The following is a 24,726-nucleotide window of genomic DNA, read 5'->3' on the forward strand; positions in this document are numbered from 1 at the left end:
AGGAGTCTATGGACACTCCTGCATGTTGCGCACCAAACATATTTCAAGGGGATTTCAGTTAGGTGAATTTCTGTCGCTGACGTTCTATCTTTTTAACCCTTTCCAATCCACTGTCTGACGTCTAAAGACATTCTGATTGAAAGCTGTACAGTTTCTGATGTCAGAAGACGTCCGGCAGGGTATTCTTACTGTATATTACTGGCCGCTCTGTTGTCGGGGGCCTCCCCAGCATGTCTAATACTACAGTACTGGCTCTAGCCAGCAGATGGCGCCATTGTATAATGGCAGAAGGAGAAAACCCCCTAGGAACCCTGAACCCAAAATTGTATTGCAAAGGGTTAAATGTGCGTTTTTTTGGGGTTTTTTTGCGCGGCTGAAATTCTTTCATCTGAACATTTCCATAGAAAACCATTGGTTCTAATGGTCGCAATCTTTTTGCATGTGTAAATTAGCTGCGCAAATTCTCTCATGTGAATGAGCCCTAAGTGTCAAGTTAAATTTTACTATATCTGTATGTGGAAGCTAAGGAACATCAGAAGTATTAAAGCAAATGTTAACATATATACAAATACATACGAATGTGTGAAAACTCTCAGATATTACAAAACCGAACAAAGATAACAATTTGTATACAAAAATATGTCATCAAATTCTGATGTATATAAAGTGCTGTAGCTCACTTTTAGGCCTCATTCACACGAGCGTGAAAATCACACCAAAGTTACCTGTGCAAAAATATTGCGGCTAACTTCGCAAAAAATAGCGTGAATGAACGATTTCCTGTAATCAAGCCCCGAGCTTAATTAGCGGTGATATTGCCCATTCACACAATCAGGAGCTGCAGTTCGGAATTCCCTTTGTCGGTAGAAATCCTCTTAAAGGGGTTGTCCCGCAAAAGCAAGTGGGGGTATACACTTCTGTATGGCCATATTAATGCACTTTGTAATGTACATCGTGCATTAAATATGAGCCAAACAGAAGTTATTCACTTACCTGTTCCGTTGCTGGCGTCCTCGTCTCCATGGTGCCGTCTAATTTCAGCGTCTAATCTCCCGATTAGACGCGCTTGCGCAGTCCGGTCTTCTCCCTTCTGAATGGGGCCGCTCGTGCCGGAGAGCTGCTCCTCGTAGCTCCGCCCCGTCACATGTGCCGATTCCAGACAATCAGGGGGCTGGAATCGGCAATGGAACGCACAGAGCCCACGGTACACCATGGGAGAAGAACTGCGGTCCACCGTGGGTGAAGATCCCGGCGGACATCTTAGCAAGGTAATTAAGAAGTCGCCGCAGCGCGGGGATTCGGGTAAGTACTATCCGTTTGTTTTTTTTTACCCCTGCATCGGGTTTGTCTCGCGCCGAACGGGGGGCCTATTGAAAAAAGAAAAAAACCCGTTTCGGCGCGGGACAACCCCTTTAATGGCTTCTAATGCCTAAACTACAGACACCTGTCTTCTTTTCCAAATGTTGGACGCAGCTAAACTACCTCCCCCTCCCTTTTTGCCAGTTCCCTCTGATTGGTCACAGTGCTCAGCCAATCAGAGGCTTGCTCTCTGGAGGCGGGGATTTTTCAATCCCTGGTCACCAGAATACAGTTGAAGACTGCCGGGGACAGGGAGAAGAGCCGCACAGTGCTTTTAGGTGAGATATTTATTTTTTAACAGCTAGGGGTAATTTTCAGGGAAAGGCTTATATTTCAAGCCACCCCCCAAAAAATCATCACTGCAGGGGTTGCCTTCATCCTATTGCTTTCAATGGGGCGGCAGTAGCGCCGGCCCCAGTGAAAGCAATGGCATCGCTTTGGGATCCTCTGCCACAGCTGTCACAGCTGTGACAACAGCGGCAGATATTCTTTCATCCCCACGGGGAGTCTCATCATCACTGAACACTGTGACAGTGCTGTCACCGTGTTCAGTGATTAGGGGACTCCCGCGGGGATTAACGGAGTTTCCATTAACTCCTGCTCCCATAGGAGTCAATGGAAACTCCGGCAAAACGCGCACCTAAGATAGCCGATGTCCTATCTTTTTTAGGTGTGCGCTGTTTTGCGCTTCAAATTTAGAGCATATGAATGCTTCTATAGGAACGCGCTAGTCTGAATGAGGCCTACACGTATACATTTAGCATATTGCCATGAATACTAATAAATATTTTGAGAAAAAGGTTATATGTTAACTAAGTAGCTAAGTAGCTAAAATATATGTTGCTGATGATAGTAGTATGTAACCGAAAACATAAACAGAAGCCCTCATACAAATCTCCAACAAATATGAACCCCATTCTTTTGAAAGGGGTCATACAAATGAGCGATTTTTTTCCTGCATAGCACCGAGATGCGATGCTTTGCAAGAAACAAATCGCGGCATGTTCTATGTGGCTGCGTGATCTCGCATTTCAGCCCCATTGAAAGCAATGGAAGAACTCGATGATCCTCTGCCGCGGCTGTGACAGCTGCGTCGGAGGATCCCTGCATCCCCAAAGTGATGCAAGGCTGTTTTCACATGGATGGCGAGGGCAACGTTTTTCTAAGGTGAATAATCTTGTATAATTTTGTATCGTCTGCAAATATCGATATTTTACTTGCAGTCTCTTTATCAGGTCATTGATAAATATATTGAACAGAATGGGGCCTAATACTGAACCCTGTGGCCCCCCACTAGCAGCGGTTACCCAATCAGAGTATGATCCATTTATTACCACCCTCTGCTTTCTATGTCTGAGCCAGTTCTTTACCCAGATACACACGTTTTCACCCAATCCGAGCTGTCTCATTTTATATACCTATTATGTGGCACAGTGTCAAATGCTTTAGAGAAGTCCAGATATACGAGATTAATAGACTCTCCGAGGTCCAGCCTAGAATTTACTTCATTGAAGAAGCTGATTAAATTGGTCTTACATGATTGTCCCCTCATGAACCCATGCTGATGAGGAGTTATACCATTGTTCTCCTTGAGGTAATCTAGGATGGCATCTCTCAGAAACCCCTTGAATATTTTTCCAGTTATTGAAGTGAGACTTACCGGCCTGTAGTTACCAGGCTCTCTTTTAGACCCCTTTTTGTATATTGGAACAACATTGCCAATGCACCAATCCAGTGGTACAACCCTGGTCTCTATAGTGTCCATAAATATAAGAAATTGTGGTCTAGCTATCACATCACTTAGTTCCCTTAGAACCCTTGGGTGTATTCCATCTGGGCCCAGCGATTTATCGATTTTAATCCTCTTTAACCAGCTCTGCACTTCCTCCTGAGTTAGGCAGGGGATATTTTGTGGAGGGTTCGTTTTATTCCCCTGCATCGCGTGTGACATTTCTTTTTCATTCATGAATACACTTGAAAAAAACTATTTAATAGATTTGCCTTTCCCCTATTGTCTTCTATGGTTTCTCCTGCATTATTTGTTAAAGGGCCAGTGCTTTCAATCCAAAACCTTTTACTGTTTATATAATTAAAGGATAGTTTAGGGTCCCTAAATATAAGAAATAGTGGTCTGTCTATTATGTCAGTTAGTTCCCTTAGAAACCTTTGGTGTATTCCATCTGGACCCGGTAATTTATCGATTTTAATCTTTTTTAGCCGACTCTGCACTTCCTCCTGCGTTAGGAAGTTGATATTTAGTAGGGGGTTCATTTTATCCCCTTGCATCTCATGTGATATTTCTTTTTCTTTTCTGAATATACTTGAGAAAAAACTAATTGATTCACCTTTTCCCTATCAAATTTTATGGTTTCTCCTGCATTATTTGTCAAAGGGACATGCTTTCAATGCAAATCCTTTTACCATTGATATAATTGAAAAATAGTTTAGGGTTATTTTTGCTCTCCTTGCCAATCAGTCTCTCTGCATTTGCAGTTTTTATCTTTTTCTTACATAATTTGTTTTTTTTTTTCATCCCTGCGAGGAATAAAGAATCCCCTGCGACAGGTTTCACGGCTGTGATAGCTGTGGCAGAAGATCGCGATGTTCTCTAATTGCTTTCAATAGGCACTTGAAAGCAATGGGCTGCTGGCAAGCTCTGCAGGAAATTTTCGGGGAAGGGCTTTAAATATAAGCCCTTCCCTGAAAATCATCCCTGATATGTGTTAAAAATTTTTTTTTAAATTATACTCACCTCTCCTCAGCTGCCAGGGCTCAGCCGCGTCTAGCCTGTCTTCTCCCTGCACTGCTCTGAAGCTCTTTCAGCAGTTGGGGATTTAAAATCCCCGACTGCTGAAAGGGCTGTATCTGATTGGCTGAGCACTCAACCAATCACAGGCAGCTCTCAGCCATTCATTGAATGACAGGTGAGTGCTGCCTGTGATTGATCACAGCACTAAACCAATCACAGGCAGCACCTGGCCATTCATAGAATTCAATGACAGTGTGGCAGGAGATTCTTTACCCCCCGCGGCGAGTCCTCTTGGCACTGATCACAAGAGGTTTCCCCGCTGGGGAATATTGGTGCACATTATGAACCTATGGTGCACGCATATCCTATGTTTTGCAGGTACGTTCGTTTGCACACCTGTAAAACACGGACATGTTAATACACCATAGGGAACCAATGTTTCTAATAGGAGCGTGTTTTTGTGCGCACAACTGTATGCACATAAACACGCTCGTGTGAAGCCACCCTGTATCTGGATAATTAAAGTCCCCCATAATAATTACTTCATTTTGGTTTGACACCTCTTCTATTTGTTTTAGCAATAAGTATTCAATTTCTTCTGTTATTTTTGGTGGCCTATAGAAAACTCCTATCAGTATTTTATTAGTTTTCCCTCCCTGTATTTCTACCCATAGAGATTCCATGTGTTCATCTCCTACACCTATATCTTTCCGTAGTCTTGGCATTAAGTAGGATTTAACATACAGACATACCTCTCCCCCTTTACAGTTTCTACGGTCTCTTCTGAAAAGGTTGTAACCCTTTAAGTTCACCGCCCAGCTGCATTTTTCATCAAGCCATGTTTCCGTTATTCCTACTATATCATAGTTTTCTTCAGACATTCTCACTTTAAGATCACCAACTTTACTAATCAGACTTCTTGCATTCATTGCCATACAGTTTACATGGTTGTGGCTATTGTTTTGATTTATTATGCTACTTATGGTCCTATTAGCTGCTCTTTCAGTTCTAATATACTAATCTCTCCTCCCGCTTGACCCTCATTTTAATTCCTTAATCCCTGAACTTTGTCTGCATTGTCTTTCCCCCTATTTCTCTTGTTGCCCTCCACCCCCAATCCCTATTTTAAACACTCTTCCAACGTTCTAGCCATCTTCTACCTCAGCACAGCTGCACCCTCCCCATTGATATGCAACCTATCCCTATGGTAGAGCCTGTGGCCGGCAGCAAAGTTGGCCCAATTCTCCAGGAACCCAAACCCCTCCTGCTTACACCAATTCTTGAACCATTTATTCACCTACCTAATCTCCCACTACCTTACTGGTGTGGCTTGTGGTACAGGTAATATTTCCAAGAAAACAGCCTTTTCGGGTCATGTCACTGCATCTCAATACGTTTAAGATCAGGACTCTGATTTAGGCATTCCAATACACAAATCTCTTTCACTTATTGCGTATGTTTTGAAGGTCATTCATTTGTTGCCTCATATAGGTCAGAGTTCTCCAGTTAGTGGTTTTTGTCCAGTTTCATGTGGATCTCCAGCTGTTGGCAACTTCTGATACTCTTGTGCAATTGTGGCACCATAGACATCATAAGAAGGTTAGTGTTGAGCAAATTGAACGAGTAGAACCCTGTTTCGGGTCAAATCTTACTAAAAGTTCGGTTTAGCATAAACCCAACCTGAGCTTTTTAGCAAAGATCTACCCAAAACAGGGTATTACGGGTTTGGTTCGCTCAACACTAGCCTTGAATACTGGTGTATAACACTGTCTAAGAGCCATAAAAGCCTTGTATAATGCCCTCAGAGTGTTTTAGGGGTTTTGGTGAACTTCTGGTTCCATTTGAACTAATTTGGATATAACCAAACTTTTTGCAAAAGTTTGGCAAACCACTCAAGCCGAACTTCTCAAAGGTTTGCTCATCACTAAACAAAACCATATCAAAGGCAGTTGAAACTGGGGTAAGAGCCAAGGCACCGCGTCATCTTTTCTTTAGGCTTTTCCCTTTTATTAATGAGTGTAAATATATTAATTGCGTTTGAAAGTATCTTGGAACCTACAAAAATTCAGGGACCTGTAAAATACGTGAGATCCTGGTCACTGGGTTGGTGTTATGATGTTGGATTATGTCGCATTGGTGTCTGTGAACAATCATGTGTGAAGAACATTATTGGATGATGTTACTGTATTCCAGAATCTATTCTTCCAGGACAATATCTGTTCTTTCCATTAACTCTTTTTTCCAGTTTCCATTAGAATCATGTTCATGTGGTCTTTGTTATTTCCATGTTTCATGTCATCTACTATTTCAACCATACGCATTGGCTCCATATGGAAAGCAGATAGTTTATTTTTAAAGTCTATTGATGTTCTTTTTAATATTCTCCACTTAAAATGTCTTCTCCATGCATTGTTATTCTAAGTGGTGCCAGTAATGGTGCCAATAGTGGTGCCAGCTACTGTAGTTTTATATGATAATGATTGTTATAGGCTCCCATGCTCAGATAGAGAAGCCAGTTCAGGGCTGCAAAACTGTTATCCCACTGGGGCAGAAATGAGCCTGGCTGTCGTCTATTTAATTATGTAGATGTGTGTAAACCTTTCTCTTGCTGTTAAGCCAAATATCTGAGGCCAGAGGAATGGCCAATAAAAGTCTCGTTAAGTGTAGTCATGTGGCGATGATATAGTACATTTATTTATAATGGTCTGACATAGGTTCAATGGTGCAAGCTTCTTAATACATCTTTTTTGCACCTATAGGGAGCTGTGCACCAAATCTAAAATCTATTATTTATGCCAGTTCATACCATGCCCCTAAAACTAAGCCCCACCCACTTAAAAAGGTGGGGTAAGTGTAAACTTGTAAAAAGACATAATTTTGGCACTCGCTCCAAAATTGTAACTTTTCGTTGACCCAATTCTGGTACAAGCCAAATGATAAATATCTCACAATCTGGCATACTTACTTAGTCCAGTTTCTCTGAGTACCTAAACAAACATGGCTACACCATGCTTCTCTGAGTACCTGATACATACTGTGCATTACTATGCATCAGTAGTATAAGGCCTCATTCAGACGAGTATGTATTCGCATGCACATACGCACACACAAAACCATGCATCCACAGATGAGCCAAAGCACGCCTGAATGAAGGTCCATGCCCATTGCTTTCAATGGAACCACCGCTGCTGTCCTTCAATGAATGGCCGAGAGCTGTCTGTAATTGGCTGAGCGCTCAGCCAATCAGACACAGCCCTTTCAGCAGGCGGGGATTTTAACATGTGGGCCCATCCGTCACTAACTTAATTGGACGAGTTTCTAAATTTAAAGATACTTCTCTTTGGGCAAAAAGCCTCCAAATAAATAGGAAAGCTGGACACCTGGATATATACTTCCATTAAGACACATTGGTCAAATGGGTGAATGACTGCATGACAAAATTGAAGTCAGCCACTGCTCCACCAATGCACATACAGCAAAAAACAAAGTCATCACTTTCATTTAATGTCTGAATAAAACTGCACAACTGTTATTTATACTAATTAGAGATGAGCGAGCATGCTCGAATAAGGCAGTTATTCGAGCGAGCATCGCTCTTCTTGAGTAACTGCATTTTCATCCGAGTAGGCTTGGGAAGGGGTCGGGGGGGGAGAGAGAGAGATCTCTCTCACTCTCCACCCCCCCCCCCCGCTCCCCTCTGCTTGCCCTCCGGAGCCTGCTCGGACGACGAGAAGGCAGTTACTCAAGAAGAGCAATGCTCGTTCGAGTAACTGCCTTATCCAAGCGTGGGGGTACCGAACCTTTTTTCATTTCGGAGTTGCAAACCCATCTAATAAGGTTTGCCTGGAAGTGGTGGATGGGTCCACACGTTTTGATGAAAATGTGCGCTATAAATCTTGCATTACTATGCAGTTAGTATAGATAACAGTTGAGCATTTTTATTCAGATATTACATCTGTATGAGCGCTGAAGCATGTGTTTCTGTTATTAAATAAATACACATAAATAAAGACTATGACGATCCCCCTTGCCACTAGTCGTGGCCAATTTCTCTAAATTGGACATGTAAAAATTCAAAATTTATGGTGGACAATAAAGAATACTACTAAAACGTCTACTTTAAGCTAGCACTATGTTATTATGAAACAAATGAGTTAGATAATAAAAACGCTATATATTTTTTACTATTATTTTAAGTTGAGTATAAAAATAAAAAAAAATATGTATAAAAAAAGAGAAAAAAAGAAAAGAAACCTATATTGCTCACAAAAAAATTCATAAAAATTAAAATTGGCCAACAAATAAAAAAGTTCTTTATCATAAAGCTAATGCATACTATAAATAGCCAGGCGATGTATAGGCCTGAAGGCACAAAATACCCTGAACTTGAACAGATTAATTTTCTTTATTGCACCGTGACCCTGCCCCTGACACAACAGGCCAGTCAGACTCCAACTTTCCTTTTTTCCAAAAAAACCTTTATTATTTATTTATAATCCGGATCTACTTGTAACTCGCAGGGCTGCGGAGTTGGAGTCAATTTTGGAATTACAGTTAGAATTCTAGAAATGTATAAATAGGAAATATTATATGTTAATAAATTAAGCCGGATGTTATATTTTTACTACGGTAAGTTTGTTTTAACTAATTATACATTTATAAGGGAGTCTGAATATTAGAGACGTTGGATTTACCGACTCCACAGCCTTGGTAACTTGGCTCCAATATCAAGAAATACCTCAAGTAATTGGTTGCTTTCACAACCTCATATTCCAGCTCTGGGTCCAATTGAAATTGACTATAAATTACATACTTTTTTCCTGTTTCTTATGTCTGGAACTAATTCTTTAGTGAACATCGATTGACATAAGTCATTCTCCCAGTGGGCCTCAAACACACATTGAAGACAAATTTCATAGGCAGCCAAATGACCAATCGTTAGACTGCAGAAGAAAGTTAGAGCATCTGGACAAATCCCATCTGAAATATAGAACATACAACCCCCATGCAGATGTTGCCCCTGGTTATAGTCATGTCTAGTAGGTCAGCATTACTGAATTCCTGTGATATTTTACAGTAGGTAAGTTGCAAATCCATACTTCTGCTCCACCATGAGGACTTCCCAGTGCTGAAGACTGAACACCACAGTATATTCAGAAACTAACCAAATTATCCATAGAGATTGAAACCTAATATAAAAAACCCTACATACAGTACTTTTTCTTGCACCACTCATTAAGCACTTTGCCTTACCTTAGGAGGATAATTTTGGGGTCATTGGATTCCTTAGATCATCACCACTGCCATAAAATCCTAAACTTTGAGGTGGGTACCTGTCGGCCCACATCAAAGTTCCCAAGTATAGCAGCGAGCTCCGTTATGGAGATTCAAGCGATATAACCTTCATAGTCTCGCGGCATATCTCTCCCTCACCATCACGAAACTATGAACGTCCCGGCTTGCTGGAGCGCTGCTATGAAACCCCCCCCACATCCCCAGTGTATGAGGTGCCCAGAAGGGCCTGTCTAACCTCTGGGCTGGGGCACAGCCGGGAGCGGAAGGGGCTGTATATAGTGTACTGCCAGCACATACCTGTCTCTATTGTGATGGCTCCTCCTCAAGAGATAGGTGTAGATAAAGAGATATAGATAGATCGATAGTTCAATAGATAGATATAAGATAGAAAGTATGAGATAGATTGATAGTTTGATAGATAGAGATAGATAGATAGATAGATAGATAGATAGATAGATATGAGAGAGATAGAGAGATAGATAGATAGATATGAGATAGAGAGAGAGATAGAGATAGAGTTAAAGAGAGATATATAGAGATAGGAAAAGAGAGATAGATATCAGATATAGACTCTCCCTCTCTCTTTATCGGCGCTGCTGTGCTTCAGGCAACAGCGCCACTAGAGAGAGGGAAGAGTTGATCAGACAGACAGAGAGACTAACAGGCAGAGACAGACTGATGGAGACAGACAGACAGGTAGAGAGAGAGATACCAATAGAGACCGACAGAGAAAGACAGACAGAAACAGATACAGACAGAGAGATAGACAGACAGACATCTGTAGGCTTTTTTATATTCAATATCTGCTTCAAATACAAAGTAAGGCCTCGGTCGCACAGGCGATTTTCCGTCCGATCTGCGCATGCGATGTGCGATTTTATAAAACCATTGCTTTGCAATGGTATCGGACACATGAGCGCTTTTTATGCGCTCGTCCGATAAATTATAGAACAGAAATCGCAGATCGCACCTATCTGCGATTCCTGTTCTCTTCTCAATATGCGCTCAATGGGGCCGGCGGCAGCAGCGCCGACCCCATTGAGAACATATACTAGACAAATCATTCTCCTCTGCCACAGCTGTAACAGCTGTGGCAGAGAAGAATGATGTTTGCCCATTGAATTCAATGGAGCCAGCAATACAGCTGGCTCCATTGAAAGCAATGGGCTGCGGGCGATCTCACGATGAATTTTCGGGAAGGGCTTAAACATATAAGCCCTTCCCTGAAATTCATCCAGAAATGTGTAAAAAGTAAAAAAAACAATATACTCACCTTGTCCCGGCAGACGGAGTTCAGCCGCGGCCGGCCGGCAGTTCTCCTGAACTGCTATGAGTAGTATTCAGCAGCCGGGGATTTAAAATCCCCGCCTGCTGAATGAGCTGCCTCTGATTGGTCACAGCCCTCACCAATCAGAGGCAGCACTCACTCACCCATTCATGAATTCATGAATGGGTGAATGAGTGCTGCCTCTGATTGGCTCAGCGCAAGGACCAATCAGCTGAGAGCTGCCCCTGATTGGTCCCTGCGCTGAGCCAATCAGAGGCAGCACTCATTCACCCATTCATGAATTCATGAATGGGTCAGTGAGTGCTGTCTCTGATTGGTGAGGTCTGTGACCAATCAGAGGCAGCTCATTCAGCAGGCGGGGATTTTAAATCCCAGGCTGCTGAATACTACTCATAGCAGTTCAGGAGAACTGCCGGCTGGCCGCGGATGAACTCCGTCTGCCGGGACAAGGTGAGTATATTTTTTTTTTTACTTTTTACACATTTCTGGATGAATTTCAGGGAAGGGCTTATATTTTTAAGCCCTTCCCGAAAATTCATCGTGAGATCGCTCGCAGCCCATTGCTTTCAATGGAGCCGGCTCTATTGCTGGCTCCATTGAATTCAATGTGCTGGACAGCGCTGCACTGCTCCAGCCCGTTTCTAATTAAATGCGGCTAGGAGCAGTTTTTTCGGGCGATTTTTCGGCCCCGGTCACGCGATTTGCGGATCCGCATCCATTATGCGATCCGCAAATCGCGGGAAAAAACGCCCGTGTGACCGAGGCCTAACACTGAATAATCACCTAACCAAGCAAATTTAGAAGTTCACAATAACATCTTTGCAAACATTATAATCATGGTCAACCATTACCTTATGAAGAATTTTTTCTGCTGTTCCTACTTTTTCCACATGATTCAGTAACAAGATAATCAGGTCTTCCTATCTCAAAAGACGTAAAGATACTCCCATGATTATAGATTTTAAACCGGACTCCCTGGGACTTTAAAGCAGTTGTGCCAAGTTATAAACTTATCCTCTATCCACAGGATAGGGGATGAATTTATGCTCCATAGGGGTCTGAATGGATCAAAGATTTGCACAGGCATGACATGGCCCCGTTCACTTCAATAACAGCGCCAGAGACTGCCAAAGCACTTTACTTAGTAATCTTCAGTGCTGTCATTGAAGTGAATGGAGTGGCAGTGCGTCTCTGCTACCTCCACTCCATTCACTTGTGAACCAACCAGATTCCCATTATTGGGATCGGTTGGGGATCCTACAGGTCTGGTCCAAACCAGTCATAATATTTTTCCTATCTTGTGGATAGCGAATAACTTTATAACTTAGCACAACCCCTTTAATACCAATGCTTCAGGATAGGAAACAATTTCTTGATCGGTAGGAGCCTTTCGCCCCCAAATCTCTGTTGATCAGCAGAATGAAGGTATTGTGGCAGTCCAATGATCTCTATATCCCTGTCATCTTTTATATAGGCACATTCAAGTGAATCTGATGAGCTGTATTACCAAGCAAGCTCTGCTCCTTCAGTGTGCTGATCAATGAGGGTCCTGGAAGTTTGACCACTACCCATCAAATAGTGAGAGTCAATTCTAAGGATTAGACCCTCCTCAACCCTTTTAACTCAGAGAGGTTACTGGTGTTACCATCCTTAATGACCCTGGAAAATTGTCCAGTTTGCCTTCCTGGTCAATAGTGTAGTTTCAGGGGGTCCAGCATTTGCAGTTCCCATAAACACCTCCTTCATGTAAAAGAATAGGCATTTTTATGAATAACCTATAACATTTAGAGGGCCTTATTGAAGATTTTCCACTGGTCTCAAGATCTTCAAGCTATGAGGCATATGAGTGGTAGACAAGTAGACATACCATTACGGTATGTGACTTAGCATCATAGTCTTACATTTTCGGACCAGTGAATAGAGATTAAGGCAACTTTCTCATGGTAGTATTATAGTCAGCTTTTTGCTTCAGTATTTGGTTATTTTCAGATGAGTGTATTATACACGCCTGTAATATGGATATGTTACAGATAACTTTACAACCATATGTCATAAATATTTTATCACTATTTGATCCATTGTTGCCTCCGTATTTATTGTTATTGGTTTTATTCAGTACTGGGCAAGTACCGATCTGTATTTGCCCAATAGAAAATAATACCAATACAGAGGCAAAAACATAAAAAATAGGTCATGCTGCATTTTAAAAACTGGCCCTGAAAAACACGGACCAAATACGGAGATAAAATATGCTTGCCTAAATGTGGCTTTTGTAAGCCCAAACCAAGAATAGGTGCAGCAGAGTTTAGGTGGCCCAAGTTCTGTATGTGGGGCCACCCATTTTCAGGGCAATCACCCTGAAGTTTTATTTTCAGGTTCTCTCCCTTTAAAAGTTTTTGCGATGGTCTCTGAACATGTGTGCAGACTCAGAAGCAGGGTGCTGTGCAGGTTCTATGCTAAGGTAGTGTAGAATCGTGCCAAGATGGTGATGGCGGTATGCCCTTTACCCCTCTTGGGGCCAGGGGTGGTGGATCTGCGGGATACGCTAAGGCGGGAGATAACAGAACAGCCGCCATCGGGCAAACTGAGACTGCGCTTGTGGGCTTGTTACTTTTTCTGTGGTGCCAGGGAAATAAGAAATTAGGGCCTCATGGCCGGGGTTCCGACAATTCAGATTCACCAGGGACAGTGTCAGTCCTCACTGTACTGCACCTGTGACAAAATGGGTGGGCAAGAGCTTCTTGGGTAGACTGTATGTGGATGATGTACACTCAACTTTAATGCTTTCAAACTTTAATATAACAATGAGAAATGAGACCATCCTGGCTGGTAGAAAATAAAAGAGTCCACAACTGGAAGTCAACAATATAAAGCAGAACTGCGCTAAAAGTCCCAGTTAGGCTGTGATGTTAAGAAACTATGACAAAGTCCCCAAAAGTGAGCCTGGCTGAACAAGTCTTTACGGTGAGGTGTGGCAATTGTGGTGACCACAGGTAATCAGAGTTCTCTGTTAATCCCGTTGACTGGTGGTTTCTTTTCAGGCTAAAGGTTCCGCTCCAGCTACTCGTTCCCAGCTGTGCGCACCACTGCGGGAGTGAAGGAAGATTTCCTTCAGGTACAGGCCATCTCAGTAGAGAGAGGGGTCTAAGTGTGCTGACACTTGTCTTATCTCCCGTGCAGGTGTACAATCCTAAATGCCCATAGGGCAATTGGTGCTGGTGTCTTATAAGGTAAAAGGTAAAGTCCACTGGTGCAAACACTGAGTCGTGACCAACTTATAGGGTGATGTCACATCGTAACGTATTCTTGGCAGACTGTTTTGTGCGAGGTGGTTTGCTATTGACTTCCCCAGTCATCTTTACCCCCCAGCAAGCTAGGTACTCATTTTACCAACCTCAGAAGGATGGAAGGCTGAGTCAACCTTGGGCTGGCTAGGACCAGGCCACAACTGTTGACTGATGATCTGCGTACACACACTGTCCCTGCCTGCTTTACACTGATCTCCCATACCAGATACCGACCAGAGGGAAGAATACGAGCAGTGCCCACACATCACAGTCCCCTGTCCCTCTCCCATCCTTCAAACTCTGCTGCTCTCAAAGCCATATCACATACAATAGCACCTATTGAAAGGCAGCATTCCTCTAAGTGAAAGTCAGACTTTTTATACAAGCCTTGTTACAATGACCGGGAATTAAAAGCAAAGCCATGTACATACAGCTGTTTCAGGGTTTTTGCCCTTCATCAGTGTACAGTAGAAGTCTGGCTTTGCTAGTGAGAGGCCTGGGATGGGAGTCAGAAATGCTATCTTTTCTCCTTAGGGAGAGGAACTATATACGGTGAGTGAGGAGACTCAAATGGCCATGCACGCTCCTCTGGGTAATATGCAAATAAGGGAGATGGACTCCTACTGTACACTGATGAAGGGCAAAAACCCTGAAACAGCTGTATGTACATGGAGTCTGGCTTTGCTTTTAATTCCCAGCCATTGTTACAAGGCTTGTGTAAAAAGTCTGACTTTGGCTTGAAAGAATGCTGCCTTTCAAAAGGTTTCACTGTCGAGGATTTATTCCATCTCTCTGATTTGTATATTACCCAGAGGAGCGTGCATGGCCGTTTGAGTCTCCTCACTCACCGTATATAGTTCCTCTCCCTAAGGAGAAAAGAGTGTTTCTGACATACAATAGCATTACACTTTAACCCAACAGCAAAGTTAAAGGAGATGTCTCGAGGAAGCAGTTAATTTTTTTTTTTGCCCAGTCCCCCCCATTAAGTACACATTACTAAGCCCCCCTGTAAATGACATTTCTAGCTGGTTCGTACTTACCGTTCCAGCGTTTCAGCAAGTTATAAAAGTTTCCTCAAGATGGCCGCCGGCTCTTTCCCAGTCGCTCGCTGCAGCCCGACGTGCGCGCTCCCGAGACGCCGCCAGCTGTGTCTCCATGGCAACCGGACGCATCGCAGCCGCCGACCAGACGCCCCGCAGCCGCCGACCAGACAGCAGGTAACCGGCGCTAGCCCCCGGCTCCCCAGCGCTAGCTCCCCCGGCGCAGCGACAGCCCCCCCCATCGCAGCGACAGCCCCCCCGGCCTAGCGCTAGCTCCCCCGGCGCAGCGACAGCCCCCCCGGCCTAGCGCTAGCTCCCCCGGCCTAGCGACAGCCCCCCCGGCCTAGCGCTAGCTCCCCCGGCCTAGCGACAGCCCCCCCGGCCTAGCGCTAGCTCCCCCGGCGCAGCGACAGCCCCCCCGGCCTAGCGCTAGCTCCCCCGGCCTAGCGACAGCCCCCCCGGCCTAGCGACAGCCCCCCCGGCCTAGCGCTAGCTCCCCCGGCGCAGCGACAGCCCCCCCGGCCTAGCGCTAGCTCCCCCGGCGCAGCGGCAGCCCCCCCGGCCTAGCGCTAGCTCCCCCGGCCTAGCGACAGCCCCCCCGGCCTAGCGACAGCCCCCCCGGCCTAGCGCTAGCTCCCCCGGCGCAGCGACAGCCCCCCCGGCCTAGCGCTAGCTCCCCCGGCGCAGCGGCAGCCCCCCCGGCCTAGCGCTAGCTCCCCCGGCCTAGCGACAGCCCCCCCGGCCTAGCGACAGCCCCCCCGGCCTAGCGCTAGCTCCCCCGGCGCAGCGACAGCCCCCCCGGCCTAGCGCTAGCTCCCCCGGCGCAGCGGCAGCCCCCCCGGCGCAGCGGCAGCCCCCCCCCCCCCCGGCGCAGCGGCAGCCCCCCCCCCGGCGCAGCCCGGCGCAGCGGCAGCCCCCCCCGACCCATCACTTACCTGGGAGGCTTCTCGGGGCGGCTGGGCTGGGCTGGTCTTCTCCGCTGGGCAGCTCCAGTTTCTGCACCTTCCTCTAACAGAGGATGGTGCAGAATGGCCGCTTCAGCGCGCTCCCGAGCAGTGACAGCTCGTCTGCGCATGCGCAGAAGAGCTGTAGCGGGGAGCACACTGAAGCGGCTCGTGCTGAATGGAGAAGACCGGACTGCGCAAGCGCGTCTAAAAAAGCAAGCTGCCAGCGAATTTAGACAGAACCATGGAGACGAGGACGCTAGCAACGGAGCAGGTAAGTGGAATAACTTCTGTATGGCTCATATTTAATGCACAATGTACATTACAAAGTGCATTAATATGGCCATACGGAAGTGTATAACCCCACTTGGTTTCGCGAGACCACCCCTTTAAGATTGGAAAAACCCTTCCGAAATAATTGTAAATTTTAAATTTATGTCTTATGCAAATATATTTGACATAGCTAATTTTATTTATTCATTAATGTAGCTGTATGGCACCCTGTATTTTTTTTTACAAGACAAGTTTTAGATTTTATAGAAACTAATTTTGGGTACATATAATACATTGAATACGTTTTATTTATTTCTTTTTTGCTGTGGGCAATGGAAAACAGCTATTTTACCATTGCTTTTTGGGTATTATTTTTATAGCATCCACCATGATGTAAATGTTATGTTACCTTTATTCTATAGAGTCTTTACAATTATGACGCCAAATTTATAGAAGTTTTATTATATTTTATCCCTTTTGCACAATATAAACACTTTTTTTTTTAACAAAAATACTTTTTGTGTGGTGCCATATTCCAAGGCCAGAGCATTTTTATTTTTCCATTGACAGAGGTGTGACAGACCTAGTTTTAATTGGTACCATTTTGAGGTCTATAAAACTTTTCATTTTGTTTTTATTCCTGTTTTGGGGAAGCAATATGAACAGAGAACTGCTACTTTGACATTTCTTTTTTTTTTTTACAGAATTTACCGTGCTGCATAAATAATCTGATTTTTTATAGTACAGGTTGTTTTGGATGTGGCAATGCCAATTATGTTTTTTTTTGTTCTTTTCATTTTTTTTATATTTAAAGTGTTGAGTAAGGGGGAAAAAAAGTTTTTACATTTTTTTTTCTGTAAAAACGTTTAGATGGCACAGTCACCAATGACTGCAGCATCTGCTGGGTTAAGTAGTGTAGAGTGATTAGAGTGTTTAGATGAGCAAGTCCTCATCTTTTCACTTCTTTTCTTGGGAAAACCCCGTATGTGACAATTAGAGAGCAAATATGCTCTCTGAGTGATGTGGGGGGGATTACATGAACAAAAATTCATGTTACCATTTCCCTGGGACAGAGAGATACATGGAAGAATCACAGATATTCTCTGCTTTCTTTTTCTCTCCCCTCCCCCTCCCTATCTCCTCTTCAAACACTAACTCACTGAAAACTGACAACTGTAAATTCAGTATTCTTGACCCCATTTTAAACAGCTGTAGCTTTCATTCAGTAAGAGTTACCAACATAAATTTGTACCAAGAATCTTGGCTTTAGAATGACACCCAAAGCAGGTCTATAGCCCTGATAGAACCAGAGCTACAGCCGTTAAAGGCAGAAAGAGCTCTGTTCGTCCAAAACTGTAACGTCCTTTACATCCAGAATGAACAGAGATTGTCCAAAACTGCTAGGGGAATAAATTAACATAGCCCCAGAATATAACCTCTCTATAGTAGAGTCAAACTCTAGGCATGCCTCAGGAAGTGAGTAAATTGGGGCATGGTTCCTTAGACTGGGGTTCATATACCAGTCTTAAGGCCCATTTACACTAAACGAATGTCGGGCAAACAATGCCCGACACTCGTCCCCGTATTTACTCACTCCCGTGCTGTCACACAGGAGCGAGTATCGCTGGCTCTCTGACAGAGCGGTCAGCAGGGAGGTGGGGTGGCTGGAGGAGATTTCACTCCTCACTCTTACCCTTCCTCTCCCAAAAAAACTTTTACTCGCTCCTGTGTAACAGCACGGCATTGTTTTCCCAACTTTCATCCTGTGTAAATGGGCCTTAAGTAAATTGTGTGCCCATCTACCGGTAACAAATGTATGAAGAGGTGCAAGCCTCTTAATACATATGTTTTGTCTATTTATCTAGATGTCTTTCTAGAGCGGAAGGATATTACAGGATATAAATTTTAGGTGACCAGCGGGTTGTTGATCCGGGTATACAGACTGGTTGGAACTATTAGGGGTTGATCCAGGGATTAGTCTGATTGCCATTGGCAGTTGGGAAGGAATTTTTCCCCCGAAAGGGCTAATTGGCTTCTGCCTCTTGGGGTTTTTTGCCTTCCTCTGGATCAACAACACAGGAGGATAAACAGGCTGGACTAGATGGACATTGTCTTCATTCGGCCTTACAAACTATGTTACTATGTATTGGCATCTATCTGCACCAGATGAAAAACGTATTCCAGGCAGGAGTTGGAGTAGGTTTTGGTATAATTGTTATGTCCTTGCAGGGCTTATCTTACGAGGCCTACATGGGCATAAATATAATGCCCTAACTGTACAGATATACACACTATATACTAGCAAAGGTAACACAGAATAAATATAATGAAACAAAAACTGGGGAAAAAGGTAATACTGACTCCAACCTAAAGAAGTAAGGCCTCATGTCCATGGCACACGCAGATTTTTCATGCAGATTTCCTCAGTGGATATACTGTGAGTCATCATTAAATTGATTTTTTTATTGCTTGCGGGAGATCGCGGATTGTGTTTTTTTTCTGCGCAAATGTACGCGAATGTACTGCGGATCATTCGCGTGAAAAAAATCAGCAACACCATCTCCTAGCCTTTTCCCCACCTCCCTAATTGATTTCAACCCTCAAATCCACTCCCATAGAGATGAATGGCGCACATCTGTGCATGATGTGTAAAATGGAGCATGCTGCAATTTATTATCCGTGCGTGGCATCTGCAAATTAAATAAAAACAAATCTGCAGATGTTAAATGACATGCGGACACCCGATGCAGATCAAATCCGCCCATGGACATTGGGAAAAAGAGAGCCCTGCCTATAAGCAGGGTGATTGCCCTGATATGGACTGCCACACGTCAGGAACTTGGGTTGACACTGACTTTCCCTAGTTAATAACAGGAAATGTGGCAAAGGTTAGATGGAACATAAATGTAGCAACTGCTGATAAGCAGACATAAAAAGTGATCACACCCCACCCCAGATAAAGTTATTGCCAAACAGACTTATGGGCCATTTACACGGGACAATTATCGCTCAAAATTGTTTCAAACGAAGTAATTTAAGTGATAATCGTGCAGTATAAATGCACAAAATTGCTCACCTTCCATTCACAAGTTTTTCTCACTTTCAGTTTAAAAACCATTGCTGGATCGCGGGCTTGTCGTTCAATGTAAACGCTCCGGGGTCAGCGCTTCCCGTAGAATATAAAGCGCTCAGTGAGAAGCCCGCGATCCAGCGATAAAGTCTCTGTATGAATGCTAATGACCTTAGCGGTGACGTCAGCGCTCGTGCAGTCGTTTTTACTCGCCTGTGTAAATACGGCCTTTTAGCATCTGTGTTACAGCCACAACCCCCGATTCGCTCTCAGATCTACTGAACTCTACTTAAGTATCCATAGGGTTCCATGGTGAGCTAACCAGTAGAACCACAGTGCGTGGATATTTTGCCATACATGTCCTCCTTGTTCATATCTGAGCCCTAAAACATACGTGTTAACGAAGTTTTATTGAGTGTACATGTAGAACAGTCTACTTTTTATAGTTTGTTTTACTTGCAGTGTCGCTATGATACCAATGTCTTTTCCAGACGGTTGTGATTTTTTTTTTTTTCCGTCTAGCGAATGAAGATTTCCATGGTGACGAGAAGCAACATTATATTGCATGCTGTATATTGCATGCTATAGATCAACACAATAAAGATCATGTTACGCGCAATGATGCACACAGCTCAGTTCTGTTGCTAGAGACTGTTGACATTTCATCCCCCAGACTTCCTCGTCTCACAAAATGGCTCAATGTGATATTATCAAATGTAGAGGTGTTTAAAGTTATGGGAACATCTGTAGTCTTAGGTTTCATAAAGTCAAACTCATTGGAGTAGAGATCAAGGGGTTAATCATCTGTTTCCCATTAGGGCTAGTCACACCCTATAAGCGATTCCCCGTGTAGGTGGCTGTGGTAGAAGAGGATAACTCGAACGTTGGCTTCTTATAGTAATGGTTGTGATAAATCCACCCATCACCATTCATCGGCACATTTACACATACATATCACATACAAGCCCTTTAACCCCTTGCTGCCGGAGCCAGTTTTGTCCTATATGACGCTTGATTATAAACTTTTTTTAGTTTTTCATCTCCGCTGTCCAAGAGACCCAACTTTTCTTTTTTTCCCAGCAGTGTAGCCATGTGAGGACTGTTTTCTTAGTGGGACAAGTTGTACTTTTTGATGGCACCATTTTAGGGTATAATGGTATAGACAAAATGCTGTGACCATTCAGTTTTGGGGCAAAATTCTGTTATTGGACCATAGGGTGGAAAGAATATATATTAGCCGTAGATGATCTTTTCAGCCGCCTCATCGTTCTGCCGATTCCAGGTGCCATTTTCAGGATGACCACAGGCACTTTCTAACTATAGCATGCACTGCTCTGTGATTGGCTAGTGCTGATCAAGGAAGCAGCACTAGCCAATCACAGAGCAGGTGTGGTGCATCACTAGTCATAACACAATGCACTATGTGCGTTTAGGTAGTCTAAAGATGAAAGCTGCCATCTTGGCTGCCCAAAAACGGCACGTTGAATCGGGAATGGATAGACCGCTGAGGGGATCAGCTATAGGTAATAACCCGGCTGGGATCGAGACAGAATTTTGACCCAAAACTGGAAAGTTGCTTTAACTTTCTCTTGGTGGAAATGGGAAAAAAATAGCAATTGTGACATAACGTTTTTTTCATTATGGTGTTTACTCAACAGTATATATGACATTAGGCTTATTTTGTAGTTTAACCCTTTCCAATCCAATTTGTAAACTAGTTTTCCTAAGGGGCTTACTCTTTTTTTGCCGTTATACAACGGCGCTATATGCTGGCTAAAGCCAGTACTGCATGAGGTGACACGTCGGATAGGCTCCGACAGCAGAGAAGTTGGCCATATACAGTAAGAGAACCCTGACGGACGTCTTCCAACATCGGAGCTGTACAGCCTTAAATCATAATGTCTTCAGAGGTCAGACAGTGGATTGGAAAGGGTTAATACGATTATGGTAATACCAATTTTTTCATTTTTTTTGTACCTCTTAATACTTTTGTACAATACATATACTTACAAAAAATCATTTTCTTTTGTGTCACCATAGCCTGAGAGCCTCAACTTTTTAATTTTCTGTTGACGGGCTTGTGTCGCGGCTCGTTTTTAGCCCGAAAAGCTGTAGTTTTCACCCGTGCTATTGGAATACATACTGTATGACTTTTACTTCCGTTTTAGGAAGTTCGCTGTGTGGTAAAAAATTACATGTTAAATTTACCCGCGGGCCTGTATGATTATGACGAAAACAAATTTTAATTTGTTTATGTTTTACTACTTTTACACAAAAAAAACGACAAAAAAAATGTGTTGCCGTATTCAAAAACCCATAACATTTTTATTTTTCCATCAACTGAGTCGTATAAGGACTTGTTTTTGGCAGAACGAGTTGTAGGTTTTATTGGTACATTTTGGGACACAACCAACTTTTGGATCACTTTTTATTCTGTCTTTTGGGAGACCGTATAAGTAAAAACAGCAACTCTGGCATTATTTTGGGGTTAATTGACATAACAACTTCATAGTTCAGGTTGTTACGGACACAGCAATACCAATTATGTTGTTTGTTTTTTTTTGTATAATGGGTTTTAATTGAGCCTTTTAAAAATATTTTTTAACATTTTATTGACCTTATTTCTGCTTTTTTTTAGTCCTACTAGAGGACTCTAACAAGCAATCATTAGTACAATACACTGCAATAATCTGTATTGTAGTATATCATGCCCAACAGCATAATGCTTACCGGCATCCAATTAGGCCCTTTGGCAACTTCTAATATGTGTACTAGGATAGTGGACCATCGATATACTGCAAGTGGATCTCGGTGGGGCGATGAGGTTAAACACTTAAAGGGGTATTCCCATCTCAGGTTTTCATAGCTAAGATGGATTCTACTGCTATAGTTACCATCCACACAGCCAGTAACTACAAAAACAGTAGTCTACTATACATTGCTTATATGGAAGTGTATAGGAGCTATGGAAACTGCGTGGCAAAGTGCTCCACACTGTTTCCATAACTTGGGGAGCTCATTCACTTCAATATGAGCTACGCAAACAGTGCTGTGCCGAAGCACTCGGCTGTTTCCGACAGGTGATCGGAAACAGAAGGCTGTGTTTTGGCCATGAAAAGCCAAGATGGGAACTATCCTTTAAAGTCTTTTTACATAAGCTATTTATTGGGCCCAAGTGTTCCTATAAATGTTCATTCACCCAACAATTGGGCTGTGCAAAGGCACCAACAATCAGCCAAAGAATGAGCAAGCACTCATTCATCGTCTGATCGTGTCTTGTAGGTGATCACAAAAATGTTTGCTGGTAGACTGCACTTCTACCCGTGGAAATAGGGAGATGGCAGCCGATCAATGATAGCTGTAAGGGGACGAATGATCATGTTATTCGATCGGTCATTTCCATAGACCAGATAATTTGCCCATGTACATAGAAAAAATTAGTGCTGACCAACCTGCTGATTGTCGGTCAGTAGTCATTAGCATGGGCAAATTATCTGCCCGTGGAAAGGACCTTTAGGGTACATTCACAGGTAACCAAATTGGTGCAGATTCAATCCCCACCAAAATCCACATGAAATTCCAAGTCCAAAAAACTTGTCAAAATCTTCACTAATGGCGAATTTGATGCGGTCTTTGAAGCAGCAGACTTCACTCCTTCAATTGAAAGGGTAAAATCTGTTGTGGATCCAAGTCAAAATCCGCACCAAAGGGGCTAACACGTGTTACAGGGGCCAAGTGCTTCTTTACGTAGATCTTCTTCATGGATATATTCATATTATCGCCCATCTGTAAACTGTAGAGTAGACCAAAGACTTCAGCCCCCATAGAGTTTGACATTTAACAGAAACGTTGAGCAATCTCAATGAATGTGAACAAGTAAAGTTCTGTAAACTTAAAGTCTAAAAACCATCTGTTTGCTTTCGTAAAGTAGAAAAACTAAAGACAATGCACACAGGTCACCCAAGACCTCGGGCTTCCTCCGCAAGTTCATTCTCAATATGGAACCTTTGTAATTTTATTATATTTTCTATGCAGAGAAATGTGCTTCTGGGCAAAGAATACTATTACAAGCCTACGTTAGGAGAGCAGCCACAAGTGAGTACAAGGGAGCTGGATCACCTTGCACCATAATATACCCCCTAAGATTTAACAGCTGTTGCAAATCTATCTTTTTTCTGGCTACAAGCCTTTTATTTTCTAGTGGATTTTTTTGCTTTCGACATATTAGACTCTGAATGGGTTCTCATACATTCGCTCTACCTCTATCTCCAATATCCATCCATCTAGCTATCATCGTCCTCATCAAATGGGCTGATTGGTTATTGCTGATGGACTTTAAGACATCGTCTTTCTACGAAGCAGCCAAACCCCAGCAGTAAGATTCATCAACCCAATGAATAAGAGGAATGAACGATCACTTACCTACAGTATATGCACTAGGAAGTGAATCTGATTGGTAGTTGTCTCCCCCCCCCAAAAGCATTATGATTTGTGTCCATTGAACACAGTGAAGAGTTTTATTAGACCAGAACTAGGTATTGACAGACCATCCTTAGTACAACTCTATTCTGTACTAAGAACTAGGAACTAAGTACAACTCTGTTCAGAGTCTTCAATGCAGATCTGGCACAAAATCCGAGATGAAATAGCACAAAACGTGAAGTGCCGGAGGCCCATCTGGACCCATTATAGTGTGGCACCATTCAGTTCAAGTTGGATCTGACACTTTCAGTATTTTTATTCTTCGGCTCCTGTAATAGAGCCAAACAATGCAAATTATACCAAGAGCCTAAAGCAGCTATGAATATGGTCTTAAAATGACCCTCAGGTCCCGGGACAAAAGTTGACCCGGGACCAAAGGTGGGAAGTAATATTAGCTTGCACTCTTCCTTTATGCCATTATCCCCTGAATCTGCCAATTCCCATGACCTCTTTCCGTCTTTCAAGATTACCCTGTCACACTTCTTAGATTCCCCGGTGCACACTGAACACTGGGGGTGCATCAGCAGTCGAAGAAACTACATGCAGCTCAGATAGACCAGTGCTGCTTATGTAACAGGAGCAGGACCTCCATTTTGGAAAATGGAAGAGGACCAATAGGAAATCGGTGGATCTGGGGGAGAGGCGCAAAAAGGAAGAGTGCCAACTAATATTACTCCCCCTTCTGGCTCCAGTCAAATGCTGTCCTGGATGTCCAATTTGAGCACAGTTTGGTGGTTGTACTTATGTACTCTATAGCTTTAATTTGGCACAGCACAGTGCTTTTTTCTTCACCACTGGTACTAAAACTGTTTATGGACCATTGTATTATTGATGTTTGTAAACTTTTACTATATTTCATTTGTAGAGCTGTATCTTTTAACCCAACCCCATTGTATCTCTTAACTATTCTCTTCTTCATTCCTTCCAGTAAAAAAGACA

Source organism: Eleutherodactylus coqui, chromosome 3, assembly GCF_035609145.1.
Source record: "Eleutherodactylus coqui strain aEleCoq1 chromosome 3, aEleCoq1.hap1, whole genome shotgun sequence".
Taxonomy (NCBI): domain Eukaryota; kingdom Metazoa; phylum Chordata; class Amphibia; order Anura; family Eleutherodactylidae; genus Eleutherodactylus; species Eleutherodactylus coqui.